The 26,960-nt window shown below is 40.8% G+C and overlaps 1 protein-coding gene across 2 annotated transcripts in view; it reads left to right on the forward strand.

Moving 5' to 3' along the window:
* six5 (SIX homeobox 5) overlaps window positions 1–26,960 on the forward strand; it is a 58,800-nt gene that overhangs the window by 21,247 nt on the left and 10,593 nt on the right. The window lies entirely within an intron of this gene.

Consider the following 26,960-nt stretch of genomic DNA (forward strand, 5'->3'; position numbering starts at 1 on the left):
ATTTATAAGGCACTTTACATTTGTAGTAAATCTCAAAGTGCTACATTAAAGAAATTTAACAAAGATAAAAACAACAATAATTAGTGGCATTCCTGTTAATATGCTTTCCTAAATAACAAGTCTTTAGCTGTTTTTTAAAACAGCTCACAGTCTGCTGTGTCCTCAGGTTCTCTGGTAGGGCATTCCAGGGCCGTGGAGCAGCGACTGCAAAGGCTCGGTCACCCATAGGGGGCGAAGGTGGTAGGTATTTGCAAGACGAAGGTTTCTTGTAGTGGATTGCAATATAAGGAGTTCCTTAAGATATTGTGGAGCATTTCCATGGATACACTGATGAGTGAGCAGACAGAGTTTGTACTCAATACGGAGGTGAATTAGGGAGCCAATGAAGTGACGGAAGGATTGGTGAGATATGTTCATATTTCTGCATCAGGATCCTTGCAGCACTATTTTGAATTTGTTGGAGCTTTTGAAGGCTCTTGCTGGGGATCCCGATGAGGAGTGCATTACGATAGCCCAGCCTGGAGGAAGCATAGGCATGAACCAGCAATTTCACTATCACAAAGGGAAAGGCAGGGATGGAGTTTGGAGTTGGACAGAGATGTTTGGGAGATGAAGGAATGCAATTTCACAGAGGTGATGAACATGTGTATCAAATGACAGATGGGAGTCTAATTTGACAGCCAAAATAGTAAGAGAAGGGGAGAAAGTAATGGTATGGCCAGAAAAAGAAATGCAATTTACAGAGGAATGAAGTTGATGGCGGGGGTACCAATTAAAAGAGCTTCAGTTTTGGTGCTGTTCAGCTTAAGGAAGTTCTTGGACATCCAGGCCTCAATCTCATCCAAGTAGGAGGAAAGGGCTGATGGAGGTGTGAGAGAAGTCGAATCCAGTCTCACATAGAGCTGCGTATCACCAGCATAGCAATGGAATGAAACTCCATGCCTGCTGATGATGTGACCCAGGGATAGCAGATAAATGTTAAAAAGGTTCAGCCCAAGGACTAATCCTTGTGGGACCCCACAGGTGACAGTGTGGGTACGAGATTTAGCATCCCCAAGGACCACATACTCAGCCCTATCTGTGAGATAGGACTCGAATCACTCCAGAGCAGTGCCAGAAAGTCCAATTATATAGCGGAGATGATGGAGAAGAATATTCTGGTCTACTGTATCAAATGCAGCTGTGAGGTCCAGGAGGATAAGGAGTGATGGAGAGCCCTGGTCAGCAGCCATCAAGAGGTCATTGGTGACTCTGACCAGGGTTGTAATGTGAGAAGATTGGAAACCAGATTGAATTTTTTGAGGTGATCCTGAAGCTGGACCAGAACAACCTTTTCCAAAACCTTAGACAAAAATGGAAGGTTGGACATCAGACGATAATTTGCCATCACTTCAGGATCCAAAGAGGATTTTTTTAAATGAGGTCTAATTTTTGTAGTTTTCAAGGCCAGTGGGGCAGAGCACTTAGAATTTTTGACGTGATTACTTTGTAAAAGCTCTCTTGGGCTCCATATTGTAGGACTACAGCAAACACTTTCATAAAATCATTGAGAACTATGGCATTATACTTCTCTTGCTGATGTTATGTTTAATTCACTTTTTCTCATGTAATCACAAAATAATTCCAGAATATCATTAAAATGAAGTCCTTTCATGATGGCACAGTGGTTGCATTACTGCTTGTCAGGATCAGAGCCCTGGGTTCAAATTTCAGCTCAGTCATTTTTTAGCCTCCTCAGCAGTACAATTTTTTTTGATCTTTTTATTGAATTATTTAATAACATTCCATACAATCGACTCAAAACTTAACAAAACTAAATTCAAATCAACCCCATCCATGAGAAAGAGGGGAAGGCCAACCGCCCGAGTTAAACTATTTAAGTAGTAAGTAGAGAAAGGAATCTTTCTCCCCAATAAAAATATAAATAAAATATTAGGTTTTAAAAAAAGTTCTGCACAGATCCTCAAAATGAGAATTAGATTTTTTTCCAATTGCAAATCGTATATAACATCAGCTACCCACGGACTTGACAGAGGTGCGTTAGACTTATCTTGTTCAAATGGAAGAATCCTACGTGCTAATAGTGAAGTAAAGACAATTACGGTTTGTTTGTTTGTTTTTCTCCACCTTCATTCCATCTGCATTATATTTTTTTTTATAAAAAGCTTTGAAGTATTTTGGCTTAAAAAATTACTTTTGTATTAAATCTCATCTTTCTACCATAAATGTGTAGAACACTTAAAGTAAACTCGGATGTGAAATGATGCAAATGATAATAAGAAGAAATGAATAATGACGATGATGATGCTAATACTGTACTATATATTCTGTCGAAATATGTCGAAAATTGAACAGGACAACTTAGGCTTAGGTGTGCGGTCGTTTACCTGACACTATTCAGAATAAGGGTTCGTCTCAATAACAATTCTATCAATCACGTCATCATCAAGAAATAACTTCAAGTAAGTGAGTGGATTTTATTCTTGGTTGCCCCACAAAATCAAAACGAGGTGGTGCTGGTTTATTTGACGGGGAGGTCAACAGAAACCCAAACGTGACTGAGCGTCACTTTCAGATTCATCAAACTCGCTTTCGGTTTCGTTGTCCATTTCAGTTTCACTACCAGACAGCAGATTCGCTTTGTCATCATGCTCCTCAACATCACTGCCAAGATACAGTGGGGTGCTGCAAACATTTCTTGTGAGACTAGGAGGAGATGCACCTACACTGTTGCCTGGGTAACGCTCTGGGCAGGACTGATGCTGTTGGCACTTTTTCAGCCCGAGTAATCCTCTGGTCTAACATTTACGCGAGACGCGTCTATACAGTTGCCCAAGTGACGCTCTGGACTAACACTTTTTAGCACTTTTTTCACTGTCCAAGTGACGCTTGGGTCTAATGGTAAGGCGGTTAAACTGGCACAGTATGAGAGAGGGGTATGTGTATGTACCTCCACCAAGTTTGGTGGGTTTGAAAAGGAATACATTACATTCATTATATTCTATGTCTTTCATGTAACACTAGACCAAGGGTCCTCGGTCACAGTCCTGGAGGGCCGCAGGTTTTCTTTCCATCCAGTTTCCTCATTAGAACTCCAGTCCTTGCTGATAATGAAACTTGGTATTTACTGTACGTAATGTGTATGCCTTGTTAGAGCTTTTCACTCTTCAAAGACAAATTTTAGTTACATTTGTAGATCAGGGGTCTTTAATTACAGTCCTGGAGGGCCGCAGTGGCTGCAGGTTTTCACTTCAACCAATTTCTTAATTAGAACCCATTCATTTACTACTAAAGCAATACTTTTTTTAGGCTCAAGTTTAGTTGTCTTGACTGCTACAAGTCAGAAGTTTTAGTTTTTAGCAGCTGCATTTAAGTTTTAATTGTTGCCTGTTTTGTTAACAAGTTAATAATTAAAATGTAGATAACCAATAAACCAGCAGCTCTCCAGCTCACGTGCTTCCTCTTAAACCTGTGCACAGGCACCATAAAGAATGAATGGGTGTTAAATGATTAGAAATAAATGAGAGGGGAATTGGAGGGGCCGTTACATTTAAACGTGTTCTTCTCCACAAAACACATGGATAATCTTCCCAGAGAAGGAAACTCTACAGTGCAGTTAAAATTTCTCTTGGATGAAGGAAAGCACAAACAAGCCAAATAGCTCAATGCCAAGTTTGATGATCAGCAAGGACCGTCTTCTAATTAGGAAACTAGTTGGAAGGAAAACCTGCAGCCCTCCAGGATTGTGACTGAGGACCCCTGCACCGGAACCATCTTACAAATCCAAACCAGATGGCTAGTGGCACTATCTTTGTTATTCTTTATGCAGGTTAAGGCACCCTTACAACACTATAAAAGTTATTCATATACTGTACATTAGTGCTGGGAGGTATACCGGTTTATGCCAATAACAGTTTTTTATTTTTGTTAATGATATCGATTTTTCTTATACCGCAACACCGGTTTAAATAGCCTAAGCAACGTTCGGAACGTGGCGCAGTGGGAAACTGTTTAAAGGGGGGACCTTTTTCACTGCTACACCACTAAACACGCATGCAACGGCGTACAGTCGTTAGTGGAGGTATTGAGCGGTGAAAATGGACAGAGGACGTTCCAAAACTGAAGCTGTAGAAGACGATAAAGTTGAACATGATGACACAGAAGAGTTTTTGCCGAAAAAAAGGAGCCGTGTCTGTTGTCTGGAGATACTTTGGTTTTAAAAGGTCGGATGTGGACCAAATAACAATTTACTGCAAATGCTGTTGAGTTAAAGTTGTCAACAACGAGCAATTTTGCTGCACCACCTTAGCCGCAGACATGCTTTGGAGTGCCATGAATGTATGGAAATAAGCTTGGCACCCTCCACGTCCTCAGGTAAAAGTGAAACAGCCAGAGGACACTCGAGTCAGACGTCACTTGTAGACGCGTTTGCTGGAGGTACTGCCTACGACAAAAAAAGCAAACGGTGGATCGAGATAACCAACGCCATTACAATCCAGATCGCTAACGTGTCAGTGGACTGAGATTGTTAACATTAACAGAAAGTGGAGTTGGTTTACAAAACATATTTATTCCTTTTCTAAGACATGTTCAGTGCAATACGACTTTTGACGAGCACCTCTGGATATTTTACTGAGTCTAAATGCCTCTTTGGATGGTTGAAAATATGTTGTCAAAATTATAGTTTAGGTTGTTTGCAAAATTTGTTCAATAAAAAGGTTCTAAATTTTGACTGCAGCTGTCATGCAATGTGATTCCTTCTCTTCAGCCCCTTGAAAACGATCACTTTATGGGGCCTTGCAAACCTGTATTAATACTTGTGTGCACATTAAAATGTTTTTTTGTACAATATACAACTCTCATGACAGTGGAAAAGGTTATTCTTGGCCAGTCTACTGCAGTAATTGCAGTGGAAAATGTGGTTAACATCCACTCATGCATGGGGGAAAAAATACCGTAGAATACCGTGAAACCGGGATAATTTGGTAAAATACCGTGATATAGAATTTTGGTCATACCTCTCAGCACTACTGTACATTATTCTTGAAATTACGAGTGCATAGCTCTGTACACGGGCACAAATTACAGTGGTGTGAAAAACTATTTGCCCCCTTCCTGATTTCTTATTCTTTTGCATGTTTGTCACACAAAATGTTTCTGATCATCAAACACATTTAACCATTAGTCAAATATAACACAAGTAAACACAAAATGCAGTTTTTAAATGATGGTTTTTATTATTTAGGGAGAAAAAAAATCCAAACCTACATGGCCCTGTGTGAAAAAGTAATTGCCCCCTTGTTCAAAAATCACCTAACTGTGGTGTATCACACCTGAGTTCAATTTCCGTAGCCACCCCCAGGCCTGATTACTGCCACACCTGTTTCAATCAAGAAATCACTTCAATAGGAGCTGCCTGACACAGAGAAGTAGACCAAAAGCACCTCAAAAGCTAGACATCATGCCAAGATCCAAAGAAATTCAGGAACAAATGAGAACAGAAGTAATTGAGATCTATCAGTCTGGTAAAGGTTATAAAGCCATTTCTAAAGCTTTGGGACTCCAGCGAACCACAGTGAGAGCCATTATCCACAAATGGCAAAAACATGGAACAGTGGTGAACCTTCTCAGTAGTGGCCGGCCGACCAAAATTACCCCAAGAGCGCAGAGACGACTCATCCGAGAGGTCACAAAAGACCCCAGGACAACGTCTAAAGAACTGCAGGCCTCACTTGCCTCAATTAAGGTCAGTGTTCACGACTCCACCATAAGAAAGAGACTGGGCAAAACGGCCTGCATGGCAGATTTCCAAGACGCAAACCACTGTTAAGCAAAAGAACATTAGGGCTCGTCTCAATTTTGCTAAGAAACATCTCAATGATTGCCAAGAGTTTTGGGAAAATACCTTGTGGACTGATGAGACAAAAGAACTTTTTGGAAGGCAAATGTCCCGTTACATCTGGCGTAAAAGGAACACAGCATTTCAGAAAAAGAACATCATACCAACAGTAAAATATGGTGGTGGTGGTAGTGTGATGGTCTGGGGTTGTTTTGCTGCTTCAGGGCCTGGAAGGCTTGCTGTGATAGATGGCACCATGAATTCTACTGTCTACCAAAAAATCCTGAAGGAGAATGTCCGGCCATCTGTTCGTCAACTCAAGCTGAAGCGATCTTGGGTGCTGCAACAGGACAATGACCCAAAACACACCAGCAAATCCACCTCTGAATGGCTGAAGTAAAACAAAATGAAGACTTTGGAGTGGCCTAGTCAAAGTCCTGACCTGAATCCAATTGAGATGCTATGGCATGACCTTAAAAAGGCGGCTCATGCTAGAAAACCCTCAAATAAAGCTGAATTACAACAATTCTGCAAAGATGAGTGGGCCAAAATTCCTCCAGAGCTGTAAAAGACTCATTGCAAGTTATCATAAGCGCTTGATTGCAGTTATTGCTGCTAAGGGTGGCCCAACCAGTTATTAGGTTCAGGGGCAATTACTTTTTCACACATGGCCATGTAGGTTTGGATTTTTTCTCCCTAAATAATAAAAACCATCATTTAAAAACTGCATTTTGTGTTTACTTGTGTTATATTTGACTAATGGTTAAATGTGTTTGATGATCAGAAACATTTTGTGTGACAAACATGCAAAAGAATAAGAAATCAGGAAGGGGGCAAATAGTTTTTCACACCACTGTATATTGAAACTCTTACATAAATCAAGCAAATATTGGATATAAAAACCACAAGGTGACTAATTTGATCACTGCTTCTGTGTCCATATGGGGTCCCACCCAACCCGCAGGTGCACCACATTCACCCCCCATTCTAATGAAGGGATGAAGAATGTTAACTCGTTTGTTCTATTGTGGAGTCTCAAAAGGTGTGAGTCCTCCAAAGAAGCTTCTAAAGCAGGCTAAGACCCTGACTATGCGGCCCAGATGAGGGCTCACTCAGTTTAGCTTACTCCAGACAACAACAGTAAACCTCCAGTATAGCGGACTCCAATATGGATGACGCTGGATGGAAATTTACACATAAACTTAAAAGTGTAAAAAAAAAAAAAAAAACAGTGGGAGGAAACCTGGAAAAACTCTGGCTTATGAACCAATCGGCTTTCAATATAAATTGGCCGATTTTCACTACAAAAGACTCGATCAGTGAATTGACCAATCACAAAAATTTACTTTTTTTTCCCCCTAACATCTTCTTTTCTAAGCTTTACGGCAATTTTGTTGCAGTGCTTTTTTACATGAGCTGTTACGGTAGTTGAGCTTTCACACTGCAAGCGTAAAGTAAGGCAGACTTTACTAGAGAGAGAGAAGACTGGAATATAAACTGAAAAAAGTAATCGACCTGTGCAAACAGACAAACGGTAAGAAAAGGTGCTTTAAGGAAGTCAGACGGTTTACTTTGTCTTTTAAATTAAAATGGACACGACTTGAGTTTGGATAGCAAGCTTCTTTGAAACGCAGAAGGTTACCCTTTTAATTAAAAAAAGAAAAGATAAAGCTGAATTTGAAATTGCTGTGGATTAAACAATAGGCCTTTTTTTTTAAAGGTTTGTACAATGTTTATTGTTTGTTGCTGTGTATCATACAGAATAAGTTTTGGTAAGAATCACCTCAAGAATTGTGAATGTTTAGTTGATACTCTGAAGGAAAAACACACCTTTATAAATATAATAAATGAATATTTTAACAGCAAAAACCTGTCGGGCAATTAAGGAATCGTTGAAGTTATCCTGTACAGTTAGACAAGTGCCATTAAAGCTACTTTGATGAACTCGCACCTTTTTATTCTGTCCTTTAAATTTAAATTGAACATAACTTGAGTTTGGATGGTAAGTGAGCTTGTGTTAACTACAGCAGCTTACAATTCCGGTTAGAAAAAGAAAAAGTAAAGAAGAATATGAAATTGCTACTTAGTAAACAATACGCTTGTTAGCTTAACAACAAAGTTTCTCCATTTTACTTGTAAACTTGTTAGCGTATCTTCTGATAAACATATTATGATGCATTGGCTGCTTTTTTTTTTTTTAAATATTTATTCTGTGTTTATGATGTGTTTGAGTGTGTCCAAGTTTTGGTAAGAATCCAGTACTGCATAATTAAAATGGAAATCCGTATTTATAATTACACCTCAAGAATTATGAATGTGTAGTTGGTACACTGGAAGAAAACACACTTGTAGAAATGTAGTAAATGTATATTTTAACTGCAAACAATGTACGCATGGCATAACACTCCATGACTAAGTTAACTGATATGAAAGTTGGAGCATTTCATGTTATTTACTTCAAGAATTGGCTATTACATTTTTTAATTATTGGATAGTTTTGTAGCAGTGAGTTATATTTAAATGTAATAGTGATAGCCAAATGCAGATGACATTATATGTGTGGTTTTTAACAGCACTTTACAACTGAGTCACAAAGAGGCTTGTGATGGCTCAATGGCTTTCATACGCAGAAGAGTGCAATTCAAGTGACGTGACAGTGACATCGACTGATGGGTGGTAGTGATGGAGGGTCTGTGACCAAGTGCTGTTCAGTTTCCTTTAATATCACATTTATGAAAAGTATGCCCAGTATAGTTGTCGTCTTATATAATGCGCTACCGTGGCTGTCCAGGATTTTAAATCGCCTGTAGCTCGCAAACTGTTTGAACTATTGACCTGAAATTTGGTGCACATATACCACTTGACATCTACTATCCGCTTTTGGGCTGATGATTGACCTCCAAGGTTATTCCTCTTTTTATTTATTTTTTTATTTTATTGTAGAATCAACTCACGGCAGCATAAAGCAGGACGGCTGTGCAGTTCAGTGCGTGCATATGGGCGCCGTTGGCATCACTTCCCCTACCATTTCATATCTTCAATCATTCTTGAGGCAGATTGGGGACTTAAGTGCCAGCTTAAGTGAATAATTAAGGCAAATGTACCAAATAATTGTAACACAAACACTGACTTAATCCATTTAACGCAAAAAGATTCTGACGAAAAAAAGAGAAGCAAGTGGGCCGCTGGGGTGGAGAAAATAAGAGCTGCTCAGGAAGGAACGAGCGCATCAACCTCTGAGCAAACGAATGATAAACGTACAGAGAGAGAGAAGGAAAACTAGGAATACTCAAGTCAAGTGTATTCACTGCACGCTATTGTGCTAGGCGCCATTACTGGTATTCAATAATTAGTAATTGAAAATTTAATATTAATACAAAATGACCAATACTAGCATTAAATCTGTATCAATATTACCTAAAGAAAGGAGAAAAGAACTTAAATAATTTCCCCATCCGGCTATTAATATTAGTTAAAATACAGTAATGCACTAAAATAAGTATTTGGAATTTTTTTTTTTTTGTATAATAGGAATAAAAATTGCATAAGATTGGTAAGATCAGGGCCTTGCCACGATTGTGTTTATCTGGGACTGAATGGGCTCCAGAAATCAGAGGCTTAGGCCACTACAGCCAAGTGTATATACTGTGTGTGTGTGTATATGTGTGTGTGTGTGTGTATATATATATATATATAGATATATATATATAGATATATATCTATACTAATAAAAGGCAAAGCCCTCACTCACTCACTCACTCACACTCACTCACTGACTCATCACTAATTCTCCAACTTCCCGTGTGGGTGGAAGGCTGAAATTTGGCAGGTTCATTCCTTACAGCTTCCTTACAAAAGTTGGGCAGGTTTTATATCGAAATTCTACGCGTAATGGTCATAACTGGAAGCAGTTTTCTCCATTTACTGTAATGGAGATGAGCTTCAACGCCGTGGGGGCGGAGTTTCGTGTGACATCATCACGCCTCCCACGTAATCACGCAGTACATAGCAAACCAGGAAGACCTCAAAAAGCGCTGAAGAAAACATGCATTATATAATTGAGAAGGCAGCGAAACAATAAGAAGCGGCGAGTGACATATACAACCATATTCATGACTTCTGCTACTTGAAACAAAGCACGATGTAAACCTACACTTTAAATTAAGTTCATAGACAGGCTGCGCTGGCGTTTGTAATTTAGTGCCTGCCCATATAAGGCCGTCCGTCAGCGGCAATCCAATAGCAAACTCCACGGGTAAATATTCACGGGTGAAGGACTGTGCTTATGGAGAGGAAGATGAGATGGTCAGGGTGGTGTTTGACACAAACTCAGCGAAACTGCGAGAGAAAGTTTTAAGTGCCAGGACTAAGGTAACATTAAATAAAGCTATGGACATAGCACGAGATGGCACCAGCACAGCTGGGAACCTTCGATGCATGTACACCGAGTGGCTCACGTGAACCTGGCGCAGTGCACAGATAAAAGCAACAGTTCCAAAGAGCTGAACAAAACCGAATTACACAATTGAAAAGGCAGCAAAAAATATGAAGCGTCTGATAAGCATATTCATAAATCCAGCTACTGCGGAAACAAAGCACACGGTGGAAAAAGTCAATGTCCCGCTAAAGGAAGACAGTGTAAAAAAACCTGTGCATGCAGTGTGTCAGGTCTCAGATAAAGAAGAAGACGAGCTGTTTATTGATGCAGTAAGAAACGAATCGATGAATGAAACCTGTCATCTTTACAACGATTGACAAACACGGAATGTAACTTGAACACAACACATCCTACAAATACGAACCTGATTGAAAGAAATAATGATAATCAAATCCTTGATGACAGCAACACTCAGTAACACTCACAAAACAAATACTGTATATTGACAGTCATGTTACGTTATTTTTAAAATGTTCCCTTTTCTTTTTCTACCTTTTTTAACACACTACTTCTCCGCTGCGATATGCGGGTATATATATATGTATATATATAACCCGATCTACATACTCGAATAATGGATACTTTATTCGCCATCAATGATTGTTTTGGTAAAGCCATACTCAGTGTATTCATTAGATGAACGGTAAAAAAGTAAGAGCGAGGGAGGATGACTCATTGAGGCATGCAGGCTGTAGTCTTGGCGTCAACTCTATCTGAATTGCGATCACATTTGAAAAATATATCTTTTCAAGTTCTATTTAGTCCATATGTGTCAAACTCAAGGGCGCGGGCCACATCCGCCCGGCGTGTAATTATATCCGCCCGAGATCATTTTATATACTGTATTATTGTTATTAATGGCCGGGTATATGAAGCGCTGGTAACACAATAAACTACAGATCCCATAATGCAGCGCTTCAGCTGCCTTGCCGAACACTTACCGCGTTAATCAAGTCTACCTTATGATGCTGCAAGTTATTGCGAAGGTAGAGTTATTGCGCACTGAGTTTGCACGGCGCTTTGGTGACTTTGAAGAACAAAAAAAGTCCGTCTACATGCGGCTCGAACCTTGTGCATGTTTGGTAGCACATATCTGTGTGAGAAGCTCTTCTCAGTGATAAAGACTAACAAAACAGCACACAGGAGTCGCCTCACTGATGAGCACCTGCAATCCATCCTGAGAATCTCCACAACACAGAACCTCACACCAAACAGAAACGAACTTGTGGCCAAAAAAAGATGCCAGGCGTCCAGCTCTAAAATGACATATGAGCAAAGACAACTGAATGATTTGATTTGTTATTGCACGTAAGAGCGGAGTCAACGTTTTAACAAACAGCGTATTGCACTGATCTGAAATAGCTGTGTGTTTATATGTAGATATGTATGTATATGTATATATATGTTTATATATATGTGTGTGTGTGTATGTATGTATGTATGTGTGTGTATAGATATGTATATATATATATATATATGTTTATGTGTGTGTGTAAATATATATATATATATATATATATATATATATATATATATATATATATATATATATATATATATATATGACAACAACACTCATCACTCACAACAGTGACAAAACAATTACATTGACAATCAGGTTACGTTATTTTCAAAATGTTTCCTTTTCTTTTCATTGCTTCTTTAACACACTACTTCTCTCCAAGTAAGCTGGTATTTTGCTAGTATATAATATATATATAATATATATATAATATAATATATATATAATATAATATATATATATATATATATATATATATATATATATATAATGTGTATGTATATATATATATACACTCAGCTAAAGGACTGTTAGGACCACCATACTAATACGGTGTTTGACCCCCTTTCGCCTTCAGAACTGCCTTAATTCTACGTGGCATTGATTCAACAAGGTGCTGAAAGCATTCTTTAGAAATGTTGGCCCATATTGATAGGATAGCATCTTGCAGTTGATGGAGATTTGTGGGATGCACATCCAGGGCACGAAGCTCCCGTTCCACCACATCCCAAAGATGCTCTATTGGGTTGAGATCTGGTGACTGTGGGGCCATTTTAGTACAGTGAACTCATTGTCATGTTCAAGAAACCAGTTTGAAATGATTTGAGCTTTGTGACATGGTGCATTATCCTGCTGGAAGTAGCCATCAGAGGATGGGTACATGGTGGTCATGAAGGGATGGACATGGTCAGAAACAATGCTCAGGTAGCCTGTGGCATTTAAACGATGCCCAATTGGCACTAAGGGGCCTAAAGTGTGCCAAGAAAACATCCCCCACACCATTACACCACCACCACCAGCCTGCACAGTGGTAACAAGGCATGATGGATCCATGTTCTCATTCTGTTTACGCCAAATTCTGACTTCTACCATTTGAATGTCTCAACAGAAATCGAGACTCATCAGACCAGGCAACATTTTTCCAGTCTTCAACTGTCCAATTTTGGTGAGCTCGTGCAAATTGTAGCCTCTTTTTCCTATTTGTAGTGGAGATGAGTGGTACCCAGTGGGGTCTTCTGCTGTTGTAGCCCATCCGCCTCAAGGTTGTGCGTGTTGTGGCTTCACAAATGCTTTGCTGCATACCTCGGTTGTAACGAGTGGTTATTTCAGTCAAAGTTGCTCTTCTATCAGCTTGAATCAGTCGGCCCATTCTCCTCTGACCTCTAGCATCAACAAGGCATTTTAAGCCCACAGGACTGCCGCATACTGGATGTTTTTCCCTTTTCACACCATTCTTTGTAAACCCTAGAAATGGTTGTGCGTGAAAATCCCAGTAACTGAGCAGATTGTGAAACACTCAGACCGGCCGTCTGGCACCAACAACCATGCCACGCTCCAAATTGCTTAAATCCCCTTTCTTTCCCATTCTGACATTCAGTTTGGAGTTCAGGAGATTGTCTTGACCAGGACCACACCCCTAAATGCATTGAAGCAACTGCCATGTGATTGGTTGATTAGATAATTGCATTAATGAGAAATTGAACAGGTGTTCCTAAATTTACGTGTATATGGTCCACTCAACAAATATGACAATCATGGCAGAGGCAGCAGAAGAAAACCTTTCCTGCATCCTCACCACAAACTTCAGCACCAGGGATTTTGCAAATGAACATCTAAACAAGCCTGATGCATTCTGGAAATAATACTTGTAGGCTGATGAAGTCAAAATAGAGCTTTCTGGCCACAATAAACAAAGGTATGTTTGGAGAATAAATGGGGCCAAATTCCAGGAACAGAACACGTCTCTGACTGTTAAACATAGCAGAGGATCAATCAGGCTTTGGGCTTGTGTTGCAGTCAGTGGCACAGAGAAGAATGGATTCAAGTAAATGGCAGGAAATTCTGAAAGCAAACATCACACCATCTGTGAAAAAGTTGAAGTTAAAAAAAATGGAAGGGTCCTACAATAAGATAATGAGCCGATACACACCTCCAAATGTACACTGGAACACCTCAAGAGGTGCAAGCTGACAGCTTTGCTATGGCCCTCCAAAATCCTGACCTAAACATCAATAAGGATCTGTGCATAGAACTCAAAAGAGCAGTCCATGTAAGACGACCCCAAGAATCTTGCAGAATTAGAAACCTTTTGCAATGACAAATGGGCAAGAATACTCCAAGCAAGAACTGAAAGACTCTTAGCTGGCTACAAAAAGCGTTTACAAGCTGTGATACTCGACAAAGGAGGTCTTACTAAGTACTGACCATGTCAGGTGCCCAAACTTTTGCATGCCACTCTATGTGTAAGTATGGCCATATATATATTTATTGTAACAAAATACACCATATAGGCGCCTGACCTGACACAGACTCACACCAGAGGCACGTATAAAAATAAATCAACTTTTATTTTTCTTCACCTGTGGGGCAGTCCTCCCCGTGATCCCCACAGGCACAACACAGTCCCCAGTACAAATAAAGCACCCAAAACACTCTTCTCCTTTGCATCACCACTCCTCCTTCAAGCGTAGTCCTCCTCCCGACTCTGACCATTGAGTGGCGGTTGCTGGGCCCTTTTATAGTCCACCCAGAAGTGCTCCAGGTGCTTGATTGCAGAATTCTGGCTGCACTTCCGGGTGTGGTGAATACGCTGCCCATACGGGCTCAGGAGTCCCAGGTGCAGCAACCCCTGGCGGCGCCTGCGGGACCCAACAGGGCTGCACTCAACTCCATATCCCATGGAGCCCTTCACATTGAATATACAGTGAAGGGGCATCCCGGCCAGGCATGGACCCCAGCCGTCTGGCACTATATACAGTGCATCCAGAAAGTATTCACAGCGCATCACTTTTTCCACATTTTGTTATGTTACAGCCTTATTCCAAAATGGATTAAATTCATTTTTTTCCTCAGAATTCTACACACAACACCCCATAATGACAACGTGAAAAAAGTGTACTTGAGGTTTTTGCAAATTCATTAACTCTTTGAGGGCTGAATATTTTTTCCAAAAAACACAATTTTCTGAAAAGCAATGGCTTCACACAGAAGTCAACACAAAACGTCTGTTGCTGTATGCTGTGGCCGCCAGTTTGCCAAGAATGTGTGGCAGGCATGCTGCCAGACTGTCTTTGTGTGGTCGGGGCAGCAGCAGTGGTCACGGTCACAGTGCATTGCAATCTGGTTTCTTCCTCTTAAGTGACAGTCCTACCAGGTGAACAGTGCCGTTGGCGTATCAGCTACATGAACCTGTTCAGCACCACGATTAGCTGGGGACCGGTTAGCTAAAGCTGAGACCTCACATTCGTTTTCGATCGCTTGTATCAAAATCGGAGTCCGACAAGGCATAGTCCAAATCAGATAGAATAGGCAAAACGTCGTCCACGGAGTATTTCGCTTTACGCATCCACTTTGATGTCTCGCCAGATGTCAGTGCCATTTTTGCCGTTGTTTGCGCCTTGTTACTCACAGGAGTGCAGGAAATCTTGGTGGAAACCAATGAAGCAAACTTTCCTTCTAGCAACAAGAGTCCAACTAAAACATAACGGTTGGTTTTGTCACAGTTTACAGTTAATTACCATCATCAACTCCTCCTTTTGACAACAGTTGACATCAGCCCTGAAAGAGTTAAAAATGAAAAAACTGAGAAATCATATGTACATAAGTATTCACAGCCTTTGCTCAATACTCAATTCCAGCCTCAAGTCTTTTTGAATATGATGCCACAAGCTTGGCACACCTATCCTTGGCCAGTTTCGCCCATTCCTCTTTGCAGCACCTCAAGCTCCATCAGGTTGGATGGGAAGCATCGGTGCACAGCCATTTTAAGATCTCTCCATTGATGTTCAATCAGATTCAAGTCTGGTCTCTGGCTGGGCCACTCAAGGACATTCACAGAGTTGTCCTGAAGCTACTCCTTTGATATCTTGGCTGTGTGCTTAGGGTCGTTGTCCTGCTAAGTGATGAACCGTCACCCCAGTCTGAGGTCAAGAGCGCTCTGGAGCAGGTTTTCATCCAGGATGTCTCTGTACATTGCTGCAGTCATCTTTCCCTTTATCTTGACTAGTCTCCCAGTTCCTGCCGCTGAAAAACATCCCCACAGCATGATGCTGCCACCACCATGCTTCACTGTAGGGATGGTATTGGCCTGGTGATGAGCAGTGCCTGGTTTCCTCCAAACGTGACGCCTGGCATTCACACCAAAGAGTTCAATCTTTGTCTTATCAGACCAGAGAATTTTGTTTCTCATGGACTGAGAGTCCTTCAGGTGCCTTTTGGCAAACTCCAGGTGGGCTGCCATGTGCCTTTTACTAAGGAGTGGCTTCCGTCTGGCCACTCTACCATACAGGCCTGATTGGTGGATTGCTGCAGAGATGGTTGTCCTTCTGGAAGGTTCTCCTCTCTCCACAGAGGACCTCTGGAGCTCTGACAGAGTGACCATCGGGTTCTTGGTCACCTCCCTGACAAAGGCCCTTCTCCCCCGATCGCTCAGTTTAGATGGCCGGCCGGCCAGCTCTAGGAAGAGTCCTGGTGGTTTCGAACTTCTTCCACTTACGGATGATGGAGGCCACTGTGCTCATTGGGACATTCAAAGTAGCAGACATTTTTCTGTAACCTTCCCCAGATTTGTGCCTCGAGACAATTCTGTCTCGGAGGTCTACAGACAATTCCTTTGACTTCATGGTTGGTTTGTGATCTGACATGAACTGTCAACTGTGGGACCTTCTATAGACAGGTGTGTGCCTTTCCAAATCATGTCCAGTCAACTGAATTGACCACAGGTGGACTCCAGTGAAGCTGCAGAAACATCTCAAGGATGATCAGGGGAAACAGGATGCACCAGAGCTCAATTTGGAGCTTCATGGCAAAGGCTGTGAATACTTATGTACATGTGATTTCTCAGTTTTTTTTATTTTTAATGAATTTGTAAAAACCTCAAATAAACTTTGTCGCTCGAATCGAGCTACAAATTTTACAGATTTTTTCTGCAAAGAATTATTTGTTGTTTTTTTTTTTAAATCCTTGAAATGATTTTGTTATCATGGCACTTATTTGTGCTTAAAATAGACCTTTTCGGGCAATTTAATGAAGAACTGCCTGTCTAAACGAGGGGACGTGAACTCGGCTCTTCGACGCACCTCATTTGATTTTTTTCCGGCAAACAAATTTTCAAAACAAACCGTATTTTACGACTCTAATCATATTCGGAGTAATAATTCTGTTGCCGTGGTCATTTTCGATCTGAGATCGACTAAAATTTGAACAATGACCCTTGTTAATACCCAGCCGTCATTATTAAGTTTGCCAATCGATGTCAGAAGGACGGATGCAAAAACCGAATTGCCCAAAGATAGATTTCGACGTGCCAAGCAAATGGCGATACGTTCTAAATTACCTTTGGTTCCGGAGCTGTCGAAGGGTTTAAGTCAGTAGACGATGTTAGTCCTGGAAAGTACGCCTCACCAAAGCAACGTTCCAAAAACCAACCGAACTTAACTGTTATCTACTCGAACCAACACCGACTTACTATACTCGGCCGTCCAACGGCGTCACTGAAGCATTTGAACATTCTTAGCCAATCATGCAATACTGCGTCTGCGGTTGCCACGTTATGTTCGAACTACAGAGGCAGAGTCCCATTGCATGGTTCTAACTTGTTTTGAGTCGAGATATTTTTGTTGCCGATAGAAGGCGGCACCTGCCCTGCATTCCAAAAAGGTGGGGAGATGGTTGTCAGTCGAACAGCAGCTGCGATGTGTTCGCCTTTTCATAATTGCATAATTGGATCTGGACTGCCGTGTATAGCCAACCTATAGGACCTAACAACTCAAGAGAACACAAAACAGTTCTGTTTGCGTGTCAGACCATGACAGGCTCACGCAGCACTCCTTCAGCTGTGGTTTTTGTGAACTCGGCTTTAAATGTATGAGGAAGGATTTTGTTTAGAATACTTTCTTGCCTATATATTATTAGTATTTATTTATGTATGTATTTCCTTCTTCCTAAATTAATTCCCTCCAGCTGGTAATGGTGAAAGGAACCTCGATACAAATAAGTAGCAGGATGTCTTCAAGGAACCACGGACTTCCTGACCATGTTTCTTGTCACCATTGCTTGATCATACTGTGGACAACTGCAACTGTTGTACACTGACGGGGCTATGAGTGGTTTGTATATTGCACTTCAGCCATGCATTATATGTCCTACCCTGGAGCACATTGGTGTCGAAGTTGCCCCATTACAAGTCCAAGGAGGTTCTGTTCAAGCTTTATAACGCACTGGTGAGGCCACATGTGGAGTACTGGGTGCAGTTTTGGTCTCCAGGCTGCAATAAAATGACACAGCAGTGCTAGAGAAACTTCAGAGAAGAGCGACTAGGTAGATTCCAGGGCTACAGAGGATGAGTTATGAAGGAAGATTTAAATGGCTGAGCCTTTTCAGTTTTAGACAAAGGTAGATTAAGAGGAGGCATGAGTGAAGAGTTTAAAATTATGAAGGGAATTAGTGAAGTGGATCGAGACGGTGACTTTAAAATGAGTTCATCCCAGGGACACAGTTGGAAACTTAAATTTAGCATAAAACGTTAGGGTGTTTTTCTACATTCACAGAACCAGAGACACATGGAAGAAGTGACCAAGTAGTGTGGTAGACAGTAGGACTTTAGGGACTTTCAAAACTCAACTTAATGTTATTTTGGAAGAATTAGGGGGATAGGACTGGCAAGCTTTGTTGGGCTGAATGGCCTGTTCTCGTCCAGAGCAGGGGTGTCGAACTCCAGGCCTGGAGGGCCGCAGTGGCTACAGTTTTTCATTCTAACCCGTTTCCTAATCAGTTTTCACTGCTAATTAACTCCTTTTTCCTTCAGTTTAATGTTTTTAAGGATTCAGTCCTCTTAATTGATTCCTTTCTTCATTCAATGAGAGCCGAACAGAAATGAGATGACCAGCTAAACTGGGGCTTCAAACTCCAACCAATTTCACTCCAATCACTTTCTTAATGAGAAGCCGATTCTTGCTGTTAATTAAACCCGTTATTTAATTCCATGGCTTGTTGCTGCTCTCATGCTGTCACGGCACACATTTCCAAAACTGTTGCTTTTGTGCTTTTTTCTAAGAATGCCATCATAATGTTTTGGAGACCTCGGAAATCAGCCTTACTGAGACCTTCACCTTTCTTTATTTTCAGATATTTTGTGATGGGCACAGGTGAGCTGGTCATATGGCAGCCTGTTTCGCGTCTCATTATTGTTTGGCTGCTAATTAAGGAAAAAGAAACAACTATGGGGCCTGAGTCAAGCTATTTAAAAGAAGTAATCAGCACTAATTAAGAAGATGGTAAGAATGAAAACCTGCAGCCACTGCGGCCCTCCAGGACTGGAGTTTGACATCTCTGGTCTAGAGTGTTCTACTGTTCTAGAGGCATCTGTTACTGTCTTGAGAGAAGATGGTAAACTGGATTTAAAAAGAAGAGGCAGGTCCAGATACACAACTGCCCAAGAAGACAAGGACATCCGTGTGTAGATAGAGAAACAAGTGCCTTACAGGTCCTTAGTTGGCTTCTTTACTAAATACACACCAAATACCAGTGTCATCTGCAACAGAAAAAGGGCCACTTTGGGATGCTGAGCATGATTCACTTTTATAGTCCTCTTCTGCCCGATGTCTGTGTTCTTTGCCTACTTTAACCCTTTCTCTTCATGTGCCAGTTTCATGTGTGGCTTTTTCTTTGAACACTCTGCCTCTGAGGCCAGCATCCCGGAGTTGTCTTTCTTCTGCTGCAGATGATCCTGGAATTTGGCATGTACAGAATTTATAGAAGAAGTCGACTGAGGACCTGTAAGGAGTTTGTTTCTCAGGTCACACAATCTGCTGTTCTTCTCCTCCTATGCAGTTGTCCATCTGGGACTTCTCCTTCTTTTTCAATCCTAGTCAGATGTAGTTTGTCATCTTTTCATAAGACAATGTTTCATTATATATTACTAGGAGGCTCCGCTCGCCCAGCCCCGGGTTTGGTTTACCGGATATACAATTTAAAGAGATTGTTATTTTCATGGGAATTGTTACATATGCATTATTTTCACTTTTGCTTTAAAAACTTTTGTAAAAACGATATTTGTTTCATTTCCGGCCCCGGGCGTGGTTACATCTCTTTCTCGCAGGACATATAACGCATGTATAACGTTCTGAAGAGGGGGCGGCTGAATGCAGATAAGGAGATGCCGTCGGATCATCTGCTGTCTTTCTGCAGCTGGCGAGCTGCCTGTTCTGCTTGTCGCATGTCGTTGTTTTAAGAGCTGGGAGCACATGATGCGTGTCTGCCAAAAGCAATCCAACAACTGCTAGGTTAGATGTCCGTGGACTTGTTTTAAGTGATGGCTCACTGCCTTGTCTCGTGTGACGCTGTAAAAACAATACTTGTCCTTTATTTCCAGCCCCGGGCGTGGTTACATCTCTTTCTCGCAGGACGTACTGTATAACGCTGCTCACGTTGTGGTCAATCATTTTAAAGCCTGTACAGCCTGTGTCCGTTTTGCCACTTCGTGTCTCTGCTGCTCGCATTGTGCAGAGGGGTGGGTTGGGGTGGCTGAACACACGCAAGAAGAAGCAGTCGGGTCATCTGCTGCGAGCTGCGTGTTTTGCTTGTCATTGTTTTAAGTGCCTTGAGCATGAGAAAGGTGCTATATAAATAAAATGTAGTATTATTATTATTAAGAGATGGGAGCAAGTTAAAGAGTCTCTAGCGGGACTTCAAATTGTCTTCTGAGACGATCATGTCTCGTTTCCCTAGTCTGCCTCCCCTAGATTTTTTTTTTATAATAGAGAGATATGGCCATTAAATATTACATTTGTAAAATCAACTTAATGGCATCTACGTAATAAGATATATGGCTTTCTATCCAAAACATGAAAATTTCTAGTTGACCGCAAACGTTTGAACGGTACTGCATTTACAATGTTGACTGAAAGCACACAAACATACAAGATACGCTTTTTAGCACCCTGACCTGTTGGAGTTTGGGTTTAAAGGCTGTAGTGACGCCACTGTGGCTTTTTTTTTTTTAGACTTATTTGTTAAAGATGTTACAAACATTGAGTGAACATTAAACAAAAGGCAAAACTTACAAAAGTAAAAAAAACTAAACTAAAAATCCATCCATCCATCCATTTTCTAACCCGCTGAATCCGAATACAAGGTCACGGGGGTCTACTGGAGCCAATCCCAGCCAACACGGGGCACAAGGCAGGAACCAATCCCGGGCAGGGTGCCAACCCACCGCAGGACACACACACACACACACACCAAGTACACACTTGGGCCAATTTAGAATCACCAGTCCACCTCACCTGCATGTCTTTGGACTGTGGGAGGAAACCCACGCAGACATGGGGAGAACATGCAAACTCCACGCAGGGAGAACCCGGGAAGCGAACCCGGGTCTCCTATAAACTAAAAATGAGGTTATATTTTTAGCAAATGGTTAGAATAAAATGTAGGAATTTTGAATTAGTATATGTGAAATTAGGTGTTTTTTTTAACACATTTTATTACATTTAGTCAGAGACGGTACCTTTTTTTACAAACTCCAGTAACCCAATAATTGCTTTTGACTCCACAGCCCAGTTAAAGATTAGCAGGCGATGCGGTTTAAGTGCTAAATAGGGAGGTTTGTATTTAAGGCCGATCACCAATTTTACTTTACTGGATTGTTTTGGGTTTTTTTCTTATTCCTTTTAAAGAAACTTTTTACACTGAGCTCCTGCATAACCAGCTGCATAGCAGCCTTATATCCTACATTAAAGTGTTAACTTTGATATTTTCATAATTAACCACATGTGTTAACTGTTCATTTTTATGGACAAAATTATATTCTGTAGGCGTATTGTTCAGTAACCATAAAATACTAAAGTAAATAAAACTTCCTTAAAAGACATACTTTATCTTGTAAAATACTTGAAAATATGCATTCATAATTGCAGGCTGGCATATTGTTTAATAATTTGTCTGTAATGTACTTATTTGACACATTTTTTATTTAAAAAAAAAAAAAGTTTTCTAGCAAAAAAAAGAAATAAGCAAAAGTCGGTTTACAGTTTGAGTACGTGAAACTCCGAGTTAGTTCTTGTATATTTAACTATCTCTCATATATATTTCTCGTCTGGTTCGTCCTGCTTCCACTTCAAAACCGGTCCCGCCCACGCGCAGCCGATACGTCATTTCTCGATTCCTATTCGTCCTCTTCCACAGATAACTCAACCTCCTGGCCACGGACCATACTGTTTTAAAATACACGGGCAAATTTATCACCAAATCTCTCCACTATACGCTAACACTTTTACCTCTCCGGGATATCGACAGACAGTTGTATGTTTTTTGACACAGCGCAAGCTACTGAAGTACGCTTACAAAATAAAACAAACTCTGCATGCAGCAAAAATGTACTTTTCCAGCTGGATCCCATGCTCAGAACCATCAACCCCTTCGCTAAATCATACAAACACATGCATAAAATCGCCCAGTCCAATCCAAGAGCACCTGTACGAATGGTTTTCAAGGAAAACCCTGGGCAGGATTTACGACAATACAATGCCCTGGCATATCACACCGATGTTGCAGCGATTTTCGTCGGAGAAGATGGCGAACCCCCTGCCGAAAGGAACATTTGCATCTGTCCCATAGGCAACTCCTGTAAACAGATTTCCACACTCAATATGAATTGCGATCTTATGGATTACCCACTTTTATTCTCTTACGGAGACATTGGCTTGCTCTAAGATTTACATGTTCCCGATTTAGAAGAATTGCCAACCGAATCAGGCTTACTCAATGCCAATTTTACACATACAGATTATCAATGAGTTGCACTCCAGCGGCAAACTATTCCAGCAGTACGTCGTAGATGCGTATGTTAAAACAGAGGGCGCGCGTCCCAATTATCTCAGACTAGCAAAATACCCGCGCTTCGCAGCGGAGAAGTAGTGTGTTAAAGAAGTTATGAAAAAGAAAAGGAAACATTTTAAAAATAACGGAACATGATTGTCAATATACAGTAATTGTTTTGTGAGTGTTATGAGTGTTGCTGTCATCAAGGATTTGATTATCATTATTTCTTTCAATCAGGTTCGTATTTGGAGGACGTGTTGTGTTCAAGTTACATTCCGTGTTTGTCAACCGTTGTAAAGATAACAGGTTTCATTCATCGAAGTGATCACTACCCAAATCGGTACTCGTGAATCTAAGATGTTTAACAGGCATTCCCGGTATTAAGTTGTGGATTTGCCTGCGAATATTTAGCGGCAGCGTGTCTATGAACGTAATTTAAAGTTAATCTTTACACCGTGTTTTCCTATTGATATGTCTACAAAGGCTTGTTCAGCTTCAGATGGTTGTTCCTTTCTTACTGCATCAATAAACAGCTCGTCTTCCTCTTTATCTGAGACATCTCACACTGCATGCACGGGTTTACCTTTCCCAGTCCTGCAAACTTTAGTGAAGTGGTTCAATTTACCACATTTTTTACACTGCCTTCCTTTAGCTGGACATTGACTTTTTCCACCGTGTGCTTTGTTTCCACAGTAGCTGCACTTATGAATATGCTTGTATGTATCAGACGCTTCATATTCTTTTGCTGCCTTCTCAATTGTGCAATGCGTTTTTTGTTCAGCGCTCTTTGGAGCTCTTCCTTGTTCTCTGCGTACTGCGTTCACAATCAGTTCACGTGAGCCGCTCGGAGTACATGCATCGAAGGTGTGCTTGTGCTATCTCGTGAGATCTTGCGATGTCCACGGCTTTATGTAATGTTAGCTCAGGCCTGGCACTTAAGTTTCTCTTGCACTTTTGCTGAGTTTGTGACAAACACTATTCTATCTCTGACCATCTCATCTTCGTTTGCATAAGCACAGTCCTTCACCAGTAATTTTAACTCCATTACAAAGTGATCAAAAGTCTCGTTTATACCCTACGTCTTCTCATTAAACTTGTATCTCACGAATATCGTATTCGTCTTGGGCATGACAAACGCCTCAAAGCGGTCATAATAAGTTTTCAGTACCTTGGCTTCCTCCTGGGCGAGAGTCCATGTGTTAAAAATGTCTCTTCCTTCTTCCTCAGTCCACAGGAGCAGGTAGCTGCATTTCTCACTCTCGTCTTTGCCTTTTAGCGGGCCAGAAAACATCAGCTCCACGTGCTGTCGGAACTTTTTCCATTTTAACAGGCATTCCAGGTATTTTTGATTTGCCTGCGAATATTTAGCGACAGCATGTCTATTGGATTGCTGCTGACGGACGGCCTTATATGGGCAGGCACTCAACTACATGGGAGGCGTGACGATGAGGGACGCAACTCCGCCTCACACGGCAACCGAGCTGCAGGCTATGGCCGTATATATGTACATATGTAGGATCCAGTTATGACAGTTATGCGTAGAATTTCAAAATGAAACCTGCCTAACTTTTGTAAGTAAGCTGTAAGGAATGAGCCTGCCAAATTTCAGCCTTCTACCTACACGGGAAGTTGGAGAATTAGTGATGAGTCAGTGAGTGAGTGAGTGAGTGAGTGAGTCAGTCAGTCAGTGAGTCAGTGAGGGCTTTTATTAGTATAGATTACATCAACAAGATCTGCGGCGTGGAACAATACAAAAGACTGTCAGATTCACTGCAAGCAAAGGCTGAAAATAACAACGTACGTGTAGGGCAAAATGATCATATTATCGTCCACATTTCCAGGAAGTTACATGCAGCAAAACTATTGTTGTACGTGGCTTTTTCTAGGGTTAGATCTTTCGACCCATTATCTGTCGTCTCCAGCAAAACACCTATTCACAACTGCGTCTTTCAAGAAGTACATCTTTCTTCTTGATTTCTGAATTCCTTTCTCACTGTTTTCCATTTCTATTCTTACACCGTCGGCGAGTTTTTATATATTTTATTCATTTGTTACACGCAACCTGAATCTTAACATGCTGAGAGACGCTGTGTTATCCCAATTGCACAGACAGCATGATAATGAAGACTTCTACTTTCAACAAGACCACGGGTCGGCAACCTGCAGCTCGCGATATCCGCATGCCTTGGACGATAGACGCATTCACATTTTCATGTCTTAACATATTATTTGATCATACTTTCATAAAGATAAATAATTTACTCATGGTTTAATACTATTTTTCATGAAGTTATTTCTTTAGCTGTATGTGCATCAGGCTGTCTATCACATGGCTTTGTTGCATTTGACCTGTTAACTACATGTTGCTCAAAGTCATTCTGTTTGACGAGATTACATCTTTGGTCAAATCATATGCTCTCCAGAGTTTTCTTCAGTAACCAAGATTGGATGTACACTTCAACGTTTGTTGGGATTCCTAATTCATTCATATACTTTTTCTGGTTAATTGTCACCATTCCTTCCCAGGTTTTCATATACATTATTTTCTCCTATTTACATATTCTAGCCAGCTGAGTTCGGAGTGGTGAGTGTGTTTTGCACTGCTGCTCACTCAACACAGTTACATTAGTGAAGAGCAGATGATTTTACTCAAAAAAGAGCGGTGAGAGTGAAGACTATCGCTACGGTACTGGACAATGTTGTAATATTAGTCACTTTTACACTGTTATGTGTCCGAGTAATTTAATTTAAAACTGATATGCAAAACTCTATAAGTCTCCTAACATATCTAATTTGCAATGAAAAGTTATTCAACAACAAAAAAATCTAATCTCGAAAGTCACTTTTTAACAAAACATTTGCCAAAAAAAAAAAAAAAACTTAATTTGGAGAAGAGAGAAAAAAAACGGTGACAAATTAAAGCAAAATATGCAACAATCAGCAAGTTTTGCTGTTTCTCGTTAGATTGTGAAGCGTAGAAATCCTTTCACAAATGAACAATATGTTTAAAAAAAAACAAAAATAATGCTTTTTAAATTTGGCCGAACATCTCTATTCTTCCTTCAAAAATAAAGAAGTTATTAAAAATTTAAAGACACTCCACTATCTGCAAAATACACAATAGAATCATAAGATGGGTAACAATGTGACAGACCAACAGATTAATGATATAAAATCGGCATCTGTATTTTCTTTAGCATGTGACAAATTGTTGCATGTGGGAATCGCACAAATTAGCCTTCTGAGGTGGTATGTTTCCATGTAAAGGTCTCCATGAAGAATTACTGGCTTTGATACCTCTTAAAGGGCAAGCTCGAGGTGAAGAGATCTGTAGCCATTGAGGGAAATTGATCCCAATTTATAGATGTCAATCACTGCAGATGGAGCACCCAGTAATGACAGGTGAAAATAAAAGCTTTCTTACCCTCTTTTCTTTGCAGAACATTTGAAAAATGAAAATCTGTTTCTTTTAAAAACTTTAAAAAAACATCTGGAAGTTACTGGAAGTGTCAATTATGGCAAGTTCTTTTTGGCAACTATTACAAATAGTTTCGATGTTTCTAACAGCTGGCAGAGCTCAGTATGAATTTCCACTAACAGACTTGAAAAGCAAAGATTTGTGGTCTTCAAAATTTTCATCAGTGCACGTGTTTCTTGATGATCAATTACCCAACAAGTGGATAAGTTGACGAGGGCCAGTGGAATGGCCACCACAGTCACCAGACCTCACCCCAATGGACTTTTGGGGGTGTTGTCAAAGATAAAGTCTTTACCTGACAGCCACGTACTGTGGATGAAATTGACTACATAAGAGAAGCTTGTCAAGAAACTGATGACAATAAAGAACTTTGTGCCCAAATGTGCTTGAGTTTAGTAAGGTGACTACAAGAATGTGCAAACTGTGAAGGATGGCAATTTGAGCACTTGAGATTGTACCTAAGGGCACTGTGCCATTGTGACATTCTTTTAAGTTGTTAAAGCATTGGTAGTAACCATAATCTGCATGTCTCTTTCTATACAGACAACTGTAAACCCACTTTATGTGTGTGTGTGTATATATATATATATATATATATATATATATATATATATATATATATATATATATATAGTGGTACGCAGCTGGGGGTGGCACCCAGCCGGGATACCCAGGAAGACAGGAGGAGGGCTCAGGCCTCCTCCAGACCACGAGGGGAAGACCACCCTGGTTCCTTTGGGGGCCACGGGTACAGATCTGGGAAGCTCAACCCTGTAGGGGCCCGAGGTCACCGCCAGGATGCGCCCCCATGCCTGGAGAACCCTGGACCCCAACACTTCCACCACACCAGGAAGTGCTGGGG

This window comes from Polypterus senegalus, chromosome 11 (assembly GCF_016835505.1).
Source record: "Polypterus senegalus isolate Bchr_013 chromosome 11, ASM1683550v1, whole genome shotgun sequence".
Taxonomy (NCBI): Eukaryota; Metazoa; Chordata; class Cladistia; order Polypteriformes; family Polypteridae; genus Polypterus; species Polypterus senegalus.